Source organism: Bemisia tabaci, chromosome 9 (assembly GCF_918797505.1).
Source record: "Bemisia tabaci chromosome 9, PGI_BMITA_v3".
NCBI classification, from domain to species: domain Eukaryota; kingdom Metazoa; phylum Arthropoda; class Insecta; order Hemiptera; family Aleyrodidae; genus Bemisia; species Bemisia tabaci.
This window is the reverse complement of record NC_092801.1, coordinates 23,198,569-23,218,726: the sequence shown is the minus strand read 5'-3', so window position 1 is coordinate 23,218,726 and position 20,158 is coordinate 23,198,569. Positions and strand designations below refer to the sequence as shown.

General features: G+C 39.9%; 1 protein-coding gene across 4 annotated transcripts in view; it reads right to left on the bottom strand.

The window, feature by feature from the left end:
• Positions 1-20,158, bottom strand: part of LOC109039213 (uncharacterized) — a 289,108-nt gene that overhangs the window by 204,445 nt on the left and 64,505 nt on the right. The window contains exon 1 of one of the 4 annotated variants that reach the window (XM_072304395.1): positions 1,304-1,514. The exons of the other annotated variants lie outside the window; for them this stretch is intronic. The gene's annotated coding sequence lies outside the window, so the exon portion shown is untranslated. Of the gene's footprint in view, positions 1-1,303; positions 1,515-20,158 lie in introns of those variants that run through there. 4 annotated transcript variants of the gene reach the window in all.

Sequence of the window (20,158 nt, the reverse complement as noted above, 5' to 3'; positions counted from 1 at the left end):
GTACCTCCATTTTGTAATTATCGCCGGAATCGCGACAAAAATGTCGTTGCTGAAAAATTACATTGGTGGCTTGAAGATTAACTGACTGACAATTGCAATCATGCAGGCGAATACTACTCCAAGAATCAACTGAAATTTTAGTTCACAAAGCCAAAGTTCGGTTTCATTGAAAGATGAGGTCAGTTTTCTCAGTCTTTATGCTAATAAATTAATAACATTTTGCCACTGTTTGTATCTAAAATAAAATATGACAAAAATGAAAATTTAGGGAGTCAGAGAGCTTATATAAATGCATTTATTCTAGTAGGTTTTACCAATGAAGATTAACTTTTTCCTGAGTAACTTGTGAGTGGCGGGGGAAAAAATAGATTTGGCCGAAGGAGGATCAAAGGCTTAAGAATTTTGACATGTGAATTTTCATGGCCGCCTTATTAATGCGTTTGGTTTTTTGCTGTAAGTCTGTCATTAGATTAACTCTTTCATTTTCCTTCTCTAACACTGAATACTATTCTTATCAAATTGGCGCTCTATCAATGCATTGAGTGGATATCAACAGGTTCAAAACATTGAAATAATCTTGATAGTCACCTATACATCGAGCAGTGAAAAGCATGTCTTTACTTAGGAAAGATTTAATGTGACTAACTGCAACTATTAATTGAGATAAGGTAACCAAATATGCAATAAAAAGTTTTATTGCTTGTTACAAGGGTGATTATTGAGGTTATCTAAATGTTTTGAACCGACCAATACATCGAACCACTATCGCATGCGGTCCAAAAGTGCCTGGGCAACACAACTTTAAGGAAAAGTCATTCCACTCTGTCATGAATTCTCGAGAGATACATAGGTATAAATCTGTCACACTAGAGGCATGAAATCAATAATTTTTAAGGCACAATCATCATGGGAAAATCAAACTTTGGTTGGCCCACAATAGGCACTTCTCAATAGATTTGACTCCGAATTTGACCAAAACCTTCCGTAGTGTTTTCTCTTGTCAAGAAGTATTATATCTCTCAGCTATGAAACTCCTCTTTCAGATGATTCTGATCATGAATAAACTGGTGAGACACTTGACACTCACTTGACACCAAAAGACATCTAGGGTAGGTAGGTACCTATCTAGACCACAACATGACAGGTGAATTCCTGGGAATGCATTGGCAATGAGTTGATGACCAAACCGAAATGGAAGGTTTGAAACCTCCTGGAAATAGAAAGCCTCAATAATTTTGAACAGTTACAGTGATAGTGATCCTGCGAGGAAGAAAGTATAAACAATTAGGTAATGAGAACTCACAGATACTTCGAGAGCACACAGCACACCTTGAGGCTTTGAAGAATGAACAAGGGAACACCGAATGGAATATTTGTTGGAGGGATAAGGTTAAGATAGGTAGATAAACACTACTTTTAATACAGAAAATCAAGAACCTCGGGCAACTTTAAATGTTCAAAGGACTAACAGCACTCACGAGAGGATAAAGAAACCACGTTTGTTTACGACTAAGGTTATCAAAATAATGCAAATGTAAACAAAGCGAAACTCGCACTCCCATTGGTTCCCGCCAATTCCAGTGGCGCGCGCGGCGAAATATACAAATTGACGCGCCATTTTTCAAATTAGCGGGGAGTCCACTGGTTGCCCGTAAAGCGGGAATCGGCAATTCTTCGCGTCATGGACGGTAAGATTTTTGTACGGTATGCAACTACTCACATATTTGGTGGGCATTGGAGGTCCTTTAGCCGAATTACGAACGAAATAAAACACCAGATGTATTGAGGTGGCGTATGACCCATAAAGAAATGGACAGGACTTGCCTACATGCGGTAACGATATCTTGAATATACAGGGTGTTTCAGAACGCCCGTGTCAGGTTTTTTTTTCTCGGTTATTTTAGGTCGCACGGAGTCAAGCAGACCGCGAGGTTATAGGAGATCGACCCCAAATAATCCGAAATTTATGCCCCCCCCCATCTCCTTTGTGGGGCTCGGGGGGGGGGGGGGGAGGCGAGGTTCCCGACCGAATTGCGATTCAACTGAAGCAGACTATTATGAAAGTAATGATGTTTTGTATTTTAAGATATTGCTCCCATTTCCCGGAAGTAGTACCAATTCCGGAACTTTTAAGATTATCCTGAATTTTTCCCGGATTTTTTTAAATTCCCGAAATTTTCCGGACCTTTTGCATATATATTAAAATATTGCTCCCATTTCCCGGAAATAGTACCAATTCCGGAACTTTTGAGAATATCCGGAATTTTCCCCGGATTTTTTGAAATACCCGAAATGTTCCTGATCTTGTGCGTTTACAGGAACTTTCTCGGAACTTTGGAGAAAATCTATTAAGAATCCTGGAACTTTTGACGAGCATGGAATGGGAGCACTGATTCTGAGAATATTTCGAAAATATCCGTGCACGATCTAGGCAACTCACGTGGGCCACTTGAGAAGCATCCATTAATTTATCGGGCACTAACTTTTTAGTGCCGAATCCGAAAGTTCCAGATGAAAGCATCCGAAAGTTCCAGTGAAGCAGACTTTTATAAAAGTAATGGTGTTTTGTATTTTAAGTGTGCTCCCATTTCCCGCAACTAGTACCAAATTCCGGAACTTTTGAGATTATCCTGAATTTTTCCCGGATTTTTTAAATTTCCGAAATGTTCCTGATCTCTTGCATTTACAGGAACTTTCTCGGAACTTTGGAGAAAATCTATTAAGAATCCTGGAACTTTTGACGAGCATGGAATGGGAGCACTGATTCTGAGAATATTTCGAAAATATCCGTGCACGATCTAGGCAACTCACGTGGGCCACTTGAGAAGCATCCATTAATTTATCGGGCACTAACTTTTTAGTACCGAATCCGAAAGTTCCAGATAATAGACTTTTGATCGCGAACCGGAGGAAATCCCGGGTAGCGGGATGCATGAAGGGATTCTCCGAAAAAATTACGATGCATTAGAGGAACTCGACATAACCGTGAAAGAAGGTCGATAAGAGCGCGGGAGGTGAAAAGTCTAAAATCCGCGAAAGCTCTCTCACCCGTGCAGGCTCTTACTGGAAAGCGTAAATGAGTAGATGGGTCGTCGGTGTGAAGAATAGGATCGTGGGAGAACCAGCATAAAAAAAAAAAAAAAAAAAAAAAAAAAAAAAAAAAAAAAAAACTAACACGGAGAGGGGGGGAGGTCGTAAATGTGCATCTACTTAATTTTCAGTCTGCAGCTACGTCAGGCGTGCATTCAAATTGGCATTAAATGGAGCATTTTTCGCGGGGTGGAGGTAGCGGGCGGGAGGTAGGTGGATAAAGACCTCCGAACGCACCAGTCATTCAAGCCGTTTTTTTCCGGTCGAATTGATCGGATCGTTGATTGCTTGCTCTATCGAAGCGGTGTTGTCGTTCGGGTGGTTCAAATGTTCAAATGAGTAAATAAATGGTTTTTTTAGATAATGATTTTGTTATCTAAAATTACTCTCTAAATTTAATGAAATTAGTTAGTTAGTTAGTTCATATATTTTAAGACATTCAGCGTCACAGGCTATTAACGTCTGTACAGAGAATGTGTAAAATGGGTGTAAACACGAAAATTTAGATTTTTAAATTAAGAGAGGCAAAGAGTTTCAAAAGTTTGGTAGTGACATTGGGTTCATCGCATGTTTAAAGGGTTTGTATTCCTGTTGATTGCAGGTGAGTAGATCTGTGATTGGAGATCCCTGAGGGCAGAGCAGTCCATAATCACGAGTTTGGCGGTTAGAGGTGATAAATTGCATAAATTACAGATGGGTTTGGCTTCCTTGTAGATGATATGATTGTGACTGAAGAAAGTGTGACCTATCCTGAGACGCGCAATTTGAACTTCACATGATCTTGTTTAGTTTAGTTTTAAAAGCATGTAGATAGATACAAGGAATATTTTTGAAGTAGTTACGAAGTCTGCAACGTCGCAAACCAAGATACGTGGTCTGGTATAGTTTCACCGTCAATGTATGTTCTGAATAGGAACTGTTAGGCAACTAAACTAACGTTGTGACAACGCGTGGAGTATCACTTAGAAATGAAGGCTCGAAGACTTTGTGATTTCCTGAGTATCTTCGCTAAACCCGAGTTTCCAAGCACTGTACCTCATATTCACCTTCGATGCCCTTCATAACGCAATATTTTGGCAGTCCGTACTACGCATTTACAAATTCCTGCATTCGCACTTCCGCAGACACTTTCTTCAGCTACTGGCAACCAAATTTGTCGAAATAGATGAGACAAATAAGAAAATCTTGCCTAAAAATTCCTCTCTACTTTCGATTTTAATTTTTCGACACGGTTAAAAAGAATGACAGTGTAACCCGTTTAGGTATGAACTCCGGGAAATCCAATAGCCAGTGCAAGATTTCTGACATTACTTGGCATACCGTTAGTTAAGTAACCAGATTATGTGTGCCACTGACAGATATCTTTTACCAGCTACTAGATCCGGTAAAGAGTATAATTGGAACGCATTTAGCAAAAAGGAATCAACGCAATTACGGTCTTTTCAAAATTTTGCAACTTCTTCTTTCCTTTTAAAAATACTCAATAAATGTACAGTACTGGAAGTTACACAATTATTTTCATTTAAAATTAATAAGTTTATCGTGGAAAGCAAAATCTATTTGCTATTCTGGGACATTTTTAGAAACACACGAAGAGGCAACATTTTAATAACAGTGTAATCACGCTGGTTCCTTTAGGCTAAATGGATGCGATCCAATTTGGAATCTCTATCATTATTTCTCACCCTTCTACAGCATTTGTCTCATTTATCAGGAACCGATTACTTGGAAAGTATTGCCCCCAGGTTATGACAGGATAGCACTTTTCGTCTGCCCTAAATTCTGACTAAATGACAGATGGCAACTCTGTGATGGAGCTGAAAAGATCAAATTCAAAGCTTATTCAGTTATTGACCCCTCAAGTATTGAGTGAGGGGGAAAAGTCCGTTTTGACTGAATGATGATCACATGAGCGAATCAGAAGTGATTATGAGCTTCGATAGCTCAGCGCTTATTGAAAACCTCCCGGATTTTTCCCAGCTGCTTTATCACTTTTTCAGTGAAGAAAATGTCCCCAGCGAAGCTCTCGCATGAAGCAAGGATATTCGATTTAATCATCGATTCTCTCGTTAAATATTACGGTGAGGAATACAATGGTGCCACCGGTTTTGTCTGGAATCAAATCTCAAGCTTGCAAAAGCTTTTAATGTCGAGGCTGCGTTAGAGGAGAATTTTTGTTTTGTAGAAGACTCTATCTAGATGTGCTGATATAGCCTCATTGCAGATATTGAACAAAAAACATTGTTATTAGAGTTACTATGTACGTTATTGGGAGAACCTTAGTGTCAAGATATGGTATTTTTTAACCCACCGTCATATCTCTTTTAAGAAAGAAAATTGTACCAGTGTATACTTTTTTCAACATTGATGGTTGAGATTTTGGTGAGGGACTTCTTTTATCTAAACTGTGCTCATCTTCTGCGGGGAACTTAAAAACGCGCCTACGTAGAAAATAGTCAAATGCTTCTTTGAAACGAACGTGTTAGAGCTTTCCTGCTGAGGGTCAGCTGGGGTAATTCCGGATGATGTTGACACTTGGAACCTCATTTCTACTTTGACCTTTGGTTTGGACCGGTCAAACTGATTTTTTTCTCTCTAATTTCATCATTGGATCCATGTAAATTTAATGTTCCTGAATCGAACACGAATGCAGGTTAAGGTGATTCGATGGACACCATATTTTGTGTCAGAATGGCATGCAATATATCGCATCAATTGGTTCCATTTTTTCAGCTACTCGTCATTTTTCTCCAATTTTGAGATCGCAATTCTGTTGTCAGGAGACACTCACTTACCAATTGTAACAAAGAAATTCAACGTAGTAAAGGCGTGGTTTTTTTAGAGAGAAAATATCGCATTCGAGTGCAGTTTCGACATCATTATCGAATGCGATGTTTTCTCCCTGAAAAAACTACGCCTTTATTACGTTGAATTTCTGTGTTAAAATTGGTATGTGAGCGCTTTAGTCTCCTGACAACAGAATTGCGATCTCAAAATTGGAGAAAAATGACGAGTAGCTGAAAAAATGGAACCAATTGATGCGATATATCGCATGCTGTTCTGACACAAAATATGGCGTGCATCGAATCACCTTGAGTTTTCAAGATAAACTGCGTCCGCGAATTTTAGCATCAAGGTAAACAAGCAAAAAGCGACTCCCACTTGTTTTTTTTTCTTCTTCTTTTTTTTTTTAATTAGGGTGCCGGAACGAATTAAAACTGCGAGTAGAACTAAACTCGTCGGATACAACTCGATAATCTCGAGACGCGACAATCGTAACAAGATCGTAAAAGCAGTGAAATTAAGCTATTCTGCGTCCTCTCTCAAATTTATAGCTTGCTTGAGAGAATGAACTTAAAACGGAAGACGCCGTGAATGGAACTTCATTAAAAATAAGAGGATTTAACAAGAGCGACAAGGGGCTAGACTGACGCGCGAGAGACGAATGTAATCCCTCGGTATCAGTGCGCTGTTCAGGAGCGTCAAAAGTGCAACCTGGGAAAATTTCCCCGGATGAGCAAATTTTCCTCCTCGTCGACGGGATGAAAAAGAAAGTTTTAAAAATGCTGTTGAGCTCATGAAAATGCACTGTGCATTTTAATTTCTCCCGGACGTTATCCACGACAATGTATTTTTATATATTGACGGTGTAGGTCCGGAATCACGTATCTTGGTTTGCGACGTCGCAGACTTCCTGTCATACTTCATTTTTTAAATGGAAACTACTCAATGGCAATTCCTAAAAACTGCCGTGATTTATCTTCCCTGGACAAAGAAGATTCTGCAAAAACTTCAAGGAATGATGTCGCTTTGTTCCTTTTAAAAAAATAAAAATAAAATGAGAGCGGAGATCCACATCGCAAACGAAACACCGCAAACGAGATACGTGGTTCCGGACTGACACCGTCGATAAGTCGCAGGTGAATGATCAAATCAGGCATTTTGTCAAATGCCAAGGCATATAGTCAAATTTTGACACTAATAACTCATCGAATCTATGCATTCTCCTTGATGCTTTCTCTTCAAATGATTTTTATATATTTAAACGTTAAAATTTTAAAAATTCTATATTTTATGATGTACTGAAAATATCAAGATATATGTTCATTTCGAAGCTAGAAATTGTTCATCAAAATTATTCATTAATTATTATATCATTCTGGGTTCTTCCTGGGAGAAGACGCAGAGGGCGCCCAATGAAAGGTTGGAAGGAAGGGATTGAAGCGGAAATGTTAAGGTGCTCAATCCCCCAAGATTTTTGGTTTGAAAGAGAGCAGTGGAGGTTAGGAGTCGTAGAGCGCGAGGGAGTGCTGTAAAGTGACTTATATGTATGTATGTATTATATCATAAGAAGTTCCCATGATTTAAAAGGGCTAGGGCCAGTGTCACAAACACCTAATTCTGTTGCTGGTCTTACAAAGCACGAGACACATAAATTGCAACATTTTTTCCACGGCTGTCATGATGCATGCATAAATTCTCATTCTCCACAAATTATCGTTTCTTTTGGAGTGAAACGAGCAACCCTCGCTGCCGCGCTAAGCAAGAACGCCGTATGAGCCATCAGACGTTGCCAAATTTCCTTCAACAAATCACTAATTTTCAGGAAAATTTGTGAATATTTCTTCACCGATTTGATAGAGAATTTCGTTCGTAATTTGATCTAAAAGCTCTGAAAATTTTGAGACAGGATATTTTTGACTTTCTTCAAAAATTAATCTTTTCTGAGAGGTGATTTGGCAACACTCTGATGCTTATACGGCGTTTTTGCTCAGCACGTCAGCACTGGCAACAAGGATCGTCGTTTATCAAAATACAGAAAAGCTTCAGGATTTCGCCACTGCGAACCGTACATAATAAATGATAATAAAAAAGTAGGATGCTCATATTTTTATTCTCTGCTCGGAGACAGATTCGCTCTTCTCTGTCTTAAAGAACCATCGCCATCCATTTCGAATCGTTCGATTTATCCATCGTATGCTTCGTCGTTTCGGAGCAGTCCGACAGCAAGCTCAACATTTTGCATTCAGGGTAGAAATTGCTCAATATATACCGGGTAGTTTACATAGTTGCCGGTCACCAAAATAACACAGGTTGCATTGAAATGCAGTAGGACCGATTGATGTAACTCATACCGTATTACAATTTTTTTTTTTTTTTTTTTTTTTTTTTTTTTTTTTTTTTTTTTGTAAAAGGAACTTGTTTAATCTTGGATAAATTTTGCAGGCAATTTGCAAACCACTGATGAATACATAGAAAAGTACAAAATTAAGAGAGAATTGGACTGCATTTTGCAATTTGGAACTATAAATTCTGGCTCATCTAAAAAAACACTTATGTGTATAGAGAACACTGGAAAAAACACATTGAATCTAGAGTCCAGACTCTTCAAAACATTGACAAGAAAAAATACTCTTGGTTCAATCAGATTTTTGCTTAAATCAAAAGGATATCCGCTCAAATTAGGAGGCGTGGTTCTTGATGTAAGCAAAAATCCGATTGAAGCAAGAGTATTTTTTCTAGATCCAATGTGTATTTTTCCAGTGAAACTAATGGCACCTACGTTGTTTTTAAACCGGGCCAGAATGTAGAGTTCCGAATTGCAAAATGCAGTCTAATTAGTAATATTAGACTGCGGATTATTTCGCCTTTAATGACACTCATGCTTTAATGAGCATAGGCACGTTTTCCGCAAAAAACATGCTGGTAACAGGCACACTCTAAAGATCATTTAGTGAGATCCATGCGTTTAGTTCGGCAAAAATCGAACAAGCAACTAAATTAACTCGATGACGAAGCGTAGAGTATCACAAAAAATGAAAGAGCTCCGAGCCCAAACTGTGCTTATAAAGGTTACCTATCAAAAAATTGACTACATAAAAAATTGACCCTGTGTTGACCTCATTTGCTCGAAAATTATTTTTACTGAGGCGATATTTCTGCAACGTGTAAAATGTGTTACAGCAATTTTTGAGGTGTCCTTCAAATTCACTCCACGAGGAAACAGCGATACTGAGAATAAAGTTTGCAACCTTTCAGACAAAGGCATACTTTTTTTCTTTTATGCAATTATCACTAAAACTGCCGAATAGTTTTTCATCGAAAGCTCAAAGAATCGAAAATCGTCAAATAATTGATAGCCTATCTCAAGTTTCCGGGCTCCTACACGCTGAATAGCAAACTTCTTGAGCTTCGTAGAATTCTTTATACCACCTGAAAATGGTGCCTCCGCTACTAAATGATTTCAAACTTCAGCGACTATCATCTATCTTGACGTTTTAGACGCAGATTAACCACCGTGAACAAAAGTATGGATGAAATAGTGATACCGTTTTTTGCATTTTTCGGGGGAAATGCATTGCATGAGACACTCATCCACAAACACGCGCCTGCGCACAGTGGATCGAGTCAACAGGAGAGGTTGGACAAAACTGAGAAATCTTAAACGCTTATAACTCCACTTACGCAATGCAAAACTTCGAGGTTCTTAAAGTGATTCCATTGGTTTCCTCGTGAAATTGTCTTCTAGAATCACCCCTGAAGGTTTCAAATGTGACGGAATAAACATCGAAATTTGCAGTTTTACTAAAATAAATGCATGTCCGGACTCTCTAAGTGACTCGATCCACTGTGCGGCGTCGACATGTAAGATGGCTTCGAATCCGCTGAGCTTTTGTCTACAAAAACTTAAAGAGCTTTCATGATAAGTTAATCAGAACTTAACACATGCACCGACTGAAAACAGAAAGTAGTACCATACTGCTAAAATGTTGCCGACTTAACTCCCGATGTTGCTACGTCGCCACAGCGGACTGATTATTGAAATTGATGGACAAAGCTACAGACAAAGAAGACAGAGAGTATAGAGCGACCCTATTGGTTGAAATGAGTGGTTCTTATAGACAAAGGGAGAAAATGACTAACCGTCGGGTCTCTTCTGGGTTGCCGTTAGTTAGTCTATTACCTACCTCCTTTGTCCATTGCTACCACCCGCTTCCACCAATAGGATCTCTCCATATCTTTTTTGTCTCCTTTGTCTATTGCTTTGTCTATCAATTTCAAAAATCGGCTCGCAGAATGGAATTGAAGAGTGAAAAGTGACTCAAAAACCCGGAGCTTTATTTACACGTCGCAGGTTCCTTGGGACAGCCTTGGTATATTGACATGTGCTGCAATTTTTCTTATGAATAATGCTATGCAAGTGTTAGAAAATTCAAAGCGCTTGATATACGATTTAAAGTTTTAAACAAGTGATATTTTAGCTTTTCTCTTAAATTTCTCTTGAACTTAAAATTTTCCTCAGAATTTCCGCCTGGTGTCCTTTTTTGGGGCCCTAATGGAAAATAACATGGGATTCAATTTTCATCGAAAATATCTCGAAAACAAGGAAGAATTTAAACGCGGGAGATTTCAGAAATCGATGCCCCTAATTTTTCTGACGAGATTCAAGGGTAAAACCTGACACTTTTTCTCATAAACACCAAACAGTTTGACTGGGAATCAAGATTTTTCACCTTGAATTATGACACTTGATTGAAAAAACTAAATTCCCGGTTCGGTATGTTTGAGAAAAAAGTGTCACGGATTACCCATAAACCTCATCAGAAAAATCTAGAAAAAAGATTTCTGAAAATTTTAACGTGTAAATTTTTCCTTGTTTTAGAGATATTTTCGAAGAAATATGAACCCATGTTATTTTCCACGAAGGCCCAGAGAGAGCGAGAGGCCACGTTAGAGTCCCTTTATACTGAGAGTTAAGACAAGACCCCCTCATGGAGCCACAAACGGGAATAATGATTACACAAATTGAACGTTTTTCGTAATTTTTGATCGGCTCATTCTCAAATTCCTTTCTCCGTATCTTCTCTCATTACGTTTGTTCCTTGTCGAACCCGTAATGCCTCGGTTCATTCCAGATTAAATTCTTTGCAATTGGTGAAAATGTAATCTTTATTCCCGTTTGTGACACTGTGGCGGCCTAAAATACGGTAACCAATCAGAAATGGATTCACATTGTCTTAAATCCCAGTGTAAAGGGTCTCTAGACCACTCCAGAGAGTAAGTACACTGAAAAAAAAAATTCTCGGCGTTTTTAGCAAGGTCCGTTGGTACCTTTACCATCTCACTTTTTTTTACCAATTATTGGTAATTTTACCAAGACAGACTGGTAAGCTCACCTAAAAACCGGTATTTTTACTGTTTTTTTTTTAGGTAAGAATACCACTTTTATTGGTAATCAATTACCGGTAACTTTGCCATTTTATCTCGGTAATTCTTCCACAGTCGATAAAAAATATTGGCGTTTTTACCAAGGTCTAGTAAAAGTACCGTGAAAGTTCAATAATTTTACCGAGATTTCTCGGTAAAATTACCGATTCCATAAATGGTAATTTTACCAATAAAAAACTGGGATCAAACAGAACCCTGAATTCTTGGTAATTTTACCCTTTTCTTAGTAAATACACCGAGATTTTTTTTTCAGTGTACACGGAAAAATTAAATTGCTGATTTAGCGATTCAATTGCTAAGAAAAGTGACTGCAATATTTCACCGTAGATTTCACAACATGAAAATGCGACTTTAACCACTATTCTAAGCTAATTTAACAACGGGGCTGGTTAAAGTAGTATTTTTTTGTTGTAAAATCTACATTGAAACATTGCAGTCACTTTCCTTAGCAATTGAATTGTTGAAACAGCAATTTAATTTTTTCTGTGTGGACACCACGCGAATCAGCCAATCAGAGAACGCTATAATCACGTTTGGCAACGCGAGGATTCGAGTCGGTTCCCCGGTTAACGGAGGGGATTTATGGATGAAGACGCGGGCGAAAGTTTGAGGTTATGCAAGGGCGGGCGGCGCGCTGCCCAGGACCCGGGAGGAATTCTCGAGCCATTCCAGCCAAGACGCAGCGCGCGGTGCGGTTGTGCAGCTAAAAAACTTAAACAATAAAAGACTCGACCCACGGTAAACTCGCGGGTATTAAAACTTTCGATGCCCTCAGCTCCGTTGAACTATTCTTCCGCGACGATGTATTGCCCGAGGGGGAAAAATATAAATAAACTTTTGATGGCTATTTATTCTCGATTTCCCTGACCAATCCGAAGTTATACTTCTGCCCGGGGGCAATCCCGTGGGAATTTTCACTCTGGGATTTTCGTCTCGTTTTTGGAGGCGTATTGGCCGTTTGAGCTGCGAGCGCACGCCATTGGTTTTTGTATTTTCTTTTTTTTAAATTTTTTCAAAGTGACATGCTATCGGAGACCGAGAAGTTGACCGTTGGCGGGAATCAGCAAAGTATAGAATTAGAGGATGGGCGGCACATTGGAAGCTGCGATATTTACAAATATTTAGGAGTGTTTCTAACCCAGGATGGACGATTGGACCAGGCCATCAAGAAGAGGAATATGCAGGGTAGGAGGGCAATCGCTATGTTGAATGGAGTCCTTTGGGACCAAAGGATCTTCAAAGAGAACAAAAGAAGGATCTACAACGCGATTGTCAAGAGCATAGTAACCTACGGGTGTGAAGTATGGCCAATGAAACAGCGGACCCGGGAGGTTTTAGAGGCAACAGAGATGGACTTCTGACGTAGATCCGCTGGTATTTCCAGAAAGGATCGCGTCAGAAATGAGACGGTACGGGAGATCATGGATGCCAAGCAGACCATCGTGCATGACATTATGACAAAACAAGTCATTTGGTATGGTCATGTCCAGAGAATGGCAGGAAGCAAGTTGCCGAAGAAGGTCCTTGACTGGGTTCCTCCTGGAAGAAGATGCAGAGGGCGCCCCATGAAAGGTTGGAGGGAGGGGATTGAAGCGAAAATGTTAAGGTGCTCAATGCCCCAAGATTTGTGGTTTGAAAGAGAGCAGTGGAGGTTAGGAGTCGCAGAGCGCGAGGGAGTGCTGTGAAGCGACTTATATGTATGTACAATGTACATGCTATCGGAATGAGTAAAACGAACTTAGATATATTGGCGGATCCAGACACCCCGTTGGGGGAAAGGGGGGGGGGGCAGTGCAAAAGGGATGTGGCGGCCTCCCCGGATAATTTTCAAATTTTTGTACCATCTAATATGCGTTCGATCTTCAATCGACCTCACAGTGCTCTTAAAGCAAAAAAGAAAAAAAAAAAAGAAAAAAAAATGCGGTGGATGAGTCTATGTTATGTGTGGACTTGAAATTGCGAAAAATCAATAACTTGGTTGATCCCAATTTCGAGTTGTTGCAAATGCAAGTTTTCGACTGATTTTGATCCGCTTCTTTATTTTTTTGACCATTGAATCGAAGTTGATCGGTTCTTGTTTTTATTTTTCGTTCGAATACGTGCATCATCTCGTCACATGCGGACTTCCTACCATACTCCTTTTTTTTTAACAAAACAATTCGCCTTCTACTGCGTCTGCAGCAATTGTTGTTACGAATATGTTGTGCGTCTTGATTTCGGACCATTACATACTCGACTCTCTGAAGGCGCTTAATGTGCGCAAGCAGCGCAATCCCTCGGAGAACGAACGAAGTAGGGATTCAGCGCTTCAATCAATTTCACTTCTGTTGTTCTCCAACAGGGTGCTCTCCTTTCGCACGTTAAGCGCCTTCAGAGAATCAAGTATGTAATGAGCTGACATCAGCACGCACAACACATTCGTAACAACAATTGCTGCGGACGCACCTGCAGGCGAACTGAAAGCAACCGTATTATACACGTTGAAAAACGTTTAGCTCTTTTACCCATATTGTTACCGATAGAAGTTGGTACCAAAGAGAGAGAAAAAGAGAGATATTGCACTACCAATAGAGACTAGAGTCCCTTTATACCTAGAGTTAAGACAACTCACTTTTGGTTGGGCTCTGGTTGGGCTGAAAGTGGCCTAAAAAAATCCAATTCTGATTGGTTCTCGCTCATGGAGGCCGAAACAAGTGCACCAAGATGGCGGTACCTCGAATGTGAATAAGAATAATGAAAATATTACCTAATTGTGGTTTATCAAGAGTAAATTGTCATTTCTATCGGTCAAAAATGAAAATAGATTAAGAAATTATTCACAAACCAATCTCATTTTCTTTTTAATTGATCAATTTGTTGATGTTGTTGATTTTGTGTGAAAGACATCGCAGGATTCCTGATCCTTATCCCTCAATACCGTTCGTTTGGGTGCACTCGTTTCGGCCTCCATGGCCAGCCAAGGCCGGCTGCCAGTCAGCTGATAATCGAGTTGTCTTAACTCTGGGTATAAAGGGACTCTAATAGAGACCTAAGTCGGATGGAAAGTTGATACTATGAGTTTCCCGCTGCAGCCGGAGGTCTCCGTCGACGTGAAATGAAATAGGACACAGGTGTGGTGTTAGAGCGCGTCGCCTGGGTCCGTGGGGGATTTTTCCCATCGGGATGGTTTCTGCGCTCAAGCACTTGGTCTCATCTCGGGATGAATGATGACCATGCGAGTCAAGATCGTGTTATCATTTTCAGGCTTAGAGCCAGGTCTATTACCCCTGTTCAATTTTAATCTTCCCGTTGAGTGAATCTTTGAATAAGTTTTTGGGAAATTCAAGCGTCATCCTTTCTCTCTAGGCTTATATAGCAGTACCTATTCACTTTCCTGTTCAAAGTACAGTGGACTCTCAATAATTCGAACCTCGATAATTCGAAAACCTCGTTAATTCGAAGGAAAGTCCGTTTCCCTTGAAAGTCTCTCGATAATTCGAAGAGAATCAATGTATTTTTCTCCCCTCGTTATTTCGAAATTTTTAAGCTGGCGCGGCCCTCTATAATTCGAAATTGCGACGAAAATTCTCTCTGTAATTCGAAGTGTGAGAAGTAATATGGTCCTCCCTCTATAATTCGAAATAAGACGGTACATTCCCTTTACGATTCGAAGTCAACTGTTTATGTACCTGGGTGTCTGAAAGAGCTGATAGGATTGTCAAAATGTAAACATGTAATTAATAAATTTAAAATTAAATATGAGTAATTAATACTTAATAATAACTTAGTGTAATTTTTACCGCCGTAAAGAAATAAACTGATATTTTTGGTTCTTTTTGACGTAAATCCGTCCATTTGCCTCTCTACGTTCGAACCTCTCTAATTCGAAATTTCTCCACATGACTCTCTTTATTTCGAAACCTCGCTAATTCGAAGAAAAAGCCGATTCCCTTCAATTTCGAATTATCAAGAGTCCACTGTATTAACACGTCTAAAATGTATTTTAATGTTGTTTTAGTGATATTTTTGATGCTCATTTTTCTCACACGAATGCAGTTGCGTGGCGTGCTTTGCGATATATTGATTGATCTGCCATTTAAACCTATGTAAAAGGATCGGTAAACACGCGGTGTTCGCAACGAACACCTTAATAATCGATTCTTTACCATAGTTTCAAATGCGGAAATATCGATAATCGATCATTCACGCCTTGTCACTAGCCCACTTCGACATCTGGCATTTTTACATCACAAAAACGACGCAGATTTTGGGTTGAATCAACTTTGAAGGTGAATAAGCTCTTTGGAGTACAGGAGTACAGGAAAATATTTCTAGAGAGCATTACGTTACGGTACGCATTTTTCAGCTGCATTAAATTCCGCGTAGTAGAGCTGACGCAGATTCTATCAGACTTTTAGTAAAAAGGCTGACGTGACGTAATGTCCTTGCTTGGTCTACAGTTCATATGACGGTTGTTTTCAATGGTGCACTAGGTGAAAATGTCCAAATGTCTCATTGACAAGCTTGGAATTGTAAACATTTTTAACGTAAGCTTTTGACGTCATATTGTGACGTGTTCAGTGTTCACGCTGTTCAGGTTTTAGCAATACTTGTGGCCTATCTACTATTCCCACGATAGTTCCTGCGTTCCTGGGGAAGAAAATCCGGGCGTTTAAAATAAAACTGAAGAACCGAGAACCAAAAGAGTTAAATTCCTTTCGAATGTTGCAAAGTTTCATTTGATAAGATGTTCATTTTACGCAAAATATAACGCAAAAGTTTTCCCCACTTCAACATTTTGTAATCAATTTTCTGTGAAATATGACGCGATGAACCTTTTGAATTATCAATTCTCGTCAATGATTATGGAGAAATTCTACGACTTTGCAATGTAAGTAAGCCCCTTTAGCTCTAACCCCTTCAAAATTTTTAGGAAATATAGTGCAACACTTTTTTTGTAAGTCATTTTGAAAAAACCTCTACAACTAGCTAATCATGTGCTTCATCCTCGCAAAGAAAGCCTCAGATGATCTTGGATGTCCGTATCGCACCGACTGAAGTGCGAAACCACGTATCTCCATTGCGGTGTTTCAAAATTTCCGTTTCCGTCCTCTCATTTTGCCCAAAAATATGTACATATGTATAAAATTGGAGGCATTATGACTTTCCTCTCTCAACTTATATTCGTCTGTAACGATAAACAATGGGACGCGCTTGCTACGGCGCCTTGATACAACTATACAACCTCGACGGATGTCCGTATTGCGTTCAAAAAGTTGAAGGCGTTTTTGACTCCCTGCTCACACTACCTGTACTTGATTCGATCGATAGACGCGTTGGTCGGCGGTGACGGGGACTTGATGCAACCATTTGAACTTGATCCACCATCGGTTTCAAATCACCTGACAGGGAAACAAACCTGGGACTTCTTAAGCATGCAGTGAGAAATACATACACAAAAGTCGCTCTTGCAATACACTCGTACGTTCTGCGACACCCAAACGCCACATGTGCCTATCTTCCCAGGGGTAATCGGGCAACTAACAACGCAATATTTCTTCGTCAACACCCTGCTGCTGTCATCCCAGCATGGGACGTCCTCATCGTCTTGTCCCAGGTGGTATGCAATCCAGCGGGCATGATTGTTAAAATGGATTGACCAAGCTACAGCCAAGAAGACTTAGGGGGACCCTATTGGTTGAAATGGGTGGTTCTTATAGTAACTATAGGATCTCTCGTGGGTTGCCGTTAGTTAGTCTATTACCCACCCCCTTTGTCCATTGCAACCACCCGCGTCCTTCAATATTATCCCTCCAAATCCTTTTTAGGATCGTATGATCTACGGATGTGGGGCCTCTGCGCACGTTTCTGAGGTTGTGGGGCCTCCCTATGGTTTTGGGGCCTCCCTATGGTTGTGGGGCCTTCCTATGGTTGTGGGCCTCCCTATGGTTGTGGGGCCTTCCTTTGGTTGTGAAGGTATTCATTGTGACCCCATAACCAAAATCTCGACACAAAAAGGCATTTTATGGCCAACAAATACACTGGAAAAAAAATACATTGGATCTGAGTCCAGACTCTTGAAAACATTGACAAGGAAAAATGCTCTTGATTTAATCAGATTGTTGCTTAAATCAAAAGGAAATCCGCTCAAATTAAGAGGCTTGGTTCTTGCTTTCAGCTTAAATCTGATTGAATCAAGAGTATTTTTTCTCGTCGATGTTTCTAAGAGTCTGGACTCTAGATCCAATGTGTTTTTTTTCCCTGTGTAGTCGCCCCACAACTATTGTCATACACGACTGTATGTCTTCGTTGTTTATATCTTTGTTTACCAATTTTAAGAATCAACCCGCAAGTAGATGATTAAGTGTTGTCAACCTCCTTGCTCCACCATCCTCTTACTCCCCGCACAATTTGGCAACAACGTGCATCATATTCACTGAGAGAACTATGCCGCCAAGCTGGGAACAGATATGTTTCTGACGTCCACACGAGAGGAGCAGGCCCGATTGGAAAGGGATGGGGGTTCGGGGGGGGGGGGGGACAGGAGAAGCGGGCGTTAGACAGAGGCTGAGTTTAATGAAGGTCCGTGCCGGTCCAGCAACTCAAGGAACGCGCCGTTGTTATCGGGCGCACGAACCGCGAAACGATCAATCATTCATTAACTCGATGCTCTGGGCCTTAAGCGGTTTTGCCTCTTCATTTTGGGGGCATCTCTCGACGGACGGGAAAAATTATCCGCCCTCCGGTTGAAAATAGACATTTAAGTTTTGAACAGTGTTCGAAACTCACAGGCGCCAACGCGCCTAATGCGCCTAAAAATCGGCAATGGCGCCTAAAAAATAAAGGCTCTGCGCCAACGTGGCCCCTAAAAGTTGCCCCCTAAAATTCTGGATTTTCACAGGAAGTCACATAAGGAAAGAAAAACAAATCTATTTGAATTGAAAAAACTCAGAATTTTCAGCACTACAAGTGAAAGCTTGCTTTTTCTATATTCTTCGTGATTTCTTTCTTGGTGCTTTTGTCTTCCCCAAGTTACAGCTACTTACTAGTTCTGTTACGAAAACATCTTGCGTCTAACTTTTCTCTAAATGCGCCGCAATGAATAGGCAAAAAGTCAATTTTGCCCCTAAAAAATCTTGAATGCCGCCTAAAAATCGGGCTTGATGCGCCACATGGCTCCTAAAACTCAAAGGTGAGTTTCGAACACTGGTTTTGAAAGTTACATTGCTCGCGGTATTAAATACTATTTTTGGATAAATGGACCGCGTTTAGCAGAATGGAAAAAGTCACATCAACTATTGCGAAATTTAACTATGCAATTTAATGCTTCATGCATAAACGGTTGTGCGGATTTTCGTGCAAATTTCAGTGAATTTTCTGCATAATTCGAAGCAAATTCCCTAAAATTTATTAACTCGATTCTCTGGGCCTTAGGCGGTTTTGTCTCTTCTTTTTGGGGGCATCTCTCGACGGACGGGAAAAATTCTCCGCCCTCCGGCTGAAAGGAGACATTCACGTTTTGAAAGTTACATTCCTCGCGGGAAAAAATACTTTTTTTGGATACATGGACCGCGGTTAGCAGAATGGGAAAAAGTCACGTCAAGTATTGCCAAATTTAACTATGCACTTTAATGTTTTACATAAAAACGGTTGTGCGGATGTTCGTGCAAATTTCAGTGAATTTTCTGAATAACACGAAGCAAATTCCCTAGAATTTTCAAAGAAATCCGCACAAACGTTCTCTCGTAAAAAATTAAATTGCCCAGTTAATTTTTGCAATTGGTGATGTGGCTTTGTTTTTTTCTGTTAAATGCGGTCCAAATGCTCCTCCCCTAAATAGCAGTGATACAGATAAGTTGCGATTTGGTCGGAAAATATATGATTGTATAGACCCTGGTAAAAATTGGCAGTAGAATGTGTGTTCCAAAATACTATAGACCTAAAGCCGGCTGTAAGATTTCCGATAGCTTCTGTAGCCGGCTGTGCAATTTCTTATAGCCTTATATGGCCGACGGCGACTAAGCAACAGCCAGACGATAAAGTTTATGCTAAACGTTACTAAATACGGATACTAGGTTTTAGTTAGTTTTTGGACTACCGCTCTCATTTTGTGCCGAAGTATCTTGATTTATTTTACGAGGAAAGCTCCGTACTTTTGAAGGATGCCTGTCATTCTTAATATGTAAGAGAGCCTTCAATTTCGTACGATACTGTGCAATACCTCTGCACTGAAAAAAATAATCGGTGGGATTTACCAGAGTTTGGGTGTTATTTACCATACTGTCTACTTGATTTTTTACACAGTGAAGCTGCAGCATAGTTACCAATATACCGGTATGGTAAATAACACGATACGGCTGACACTATGCGACACAGTGCCAGTGTGGCGTTCCCGACTGACTAGTATGGTAATTTCAAGCATCCAGATGCTGCGACAAACCTTGTAGATTCTAAAATCCACTCATCTTATATTATTAAATGCTTTTGATGAAAGTCGTGGATATTTTACTTACATCTTACTTTTAGAAATTCCGTTACATACACAATCAATGGCAGTTAAAGACAGTTTCAACGAGAAATAGCAGATAATTGCTTCACTGATTTCAAGTAAATGATACCAAAACCATACTTGTTATTCGCGTTAAGGTATCATTTACAGACTAAATCAGATCCACGGAAAATTTAATTGCATATAATAAATAGATAGTTCAAAATATACCCACAAAAAGACACTACATGAAAATCCAATCGCACGGTTCACGGTGGGGCAGAAGCTGCCAAATTTTGCTTAAAGTTACAGTTAAACATCAATCCCACGCACATTTGTCTCTTCATCTGAGTATGTTGAGCTTCGAAAATT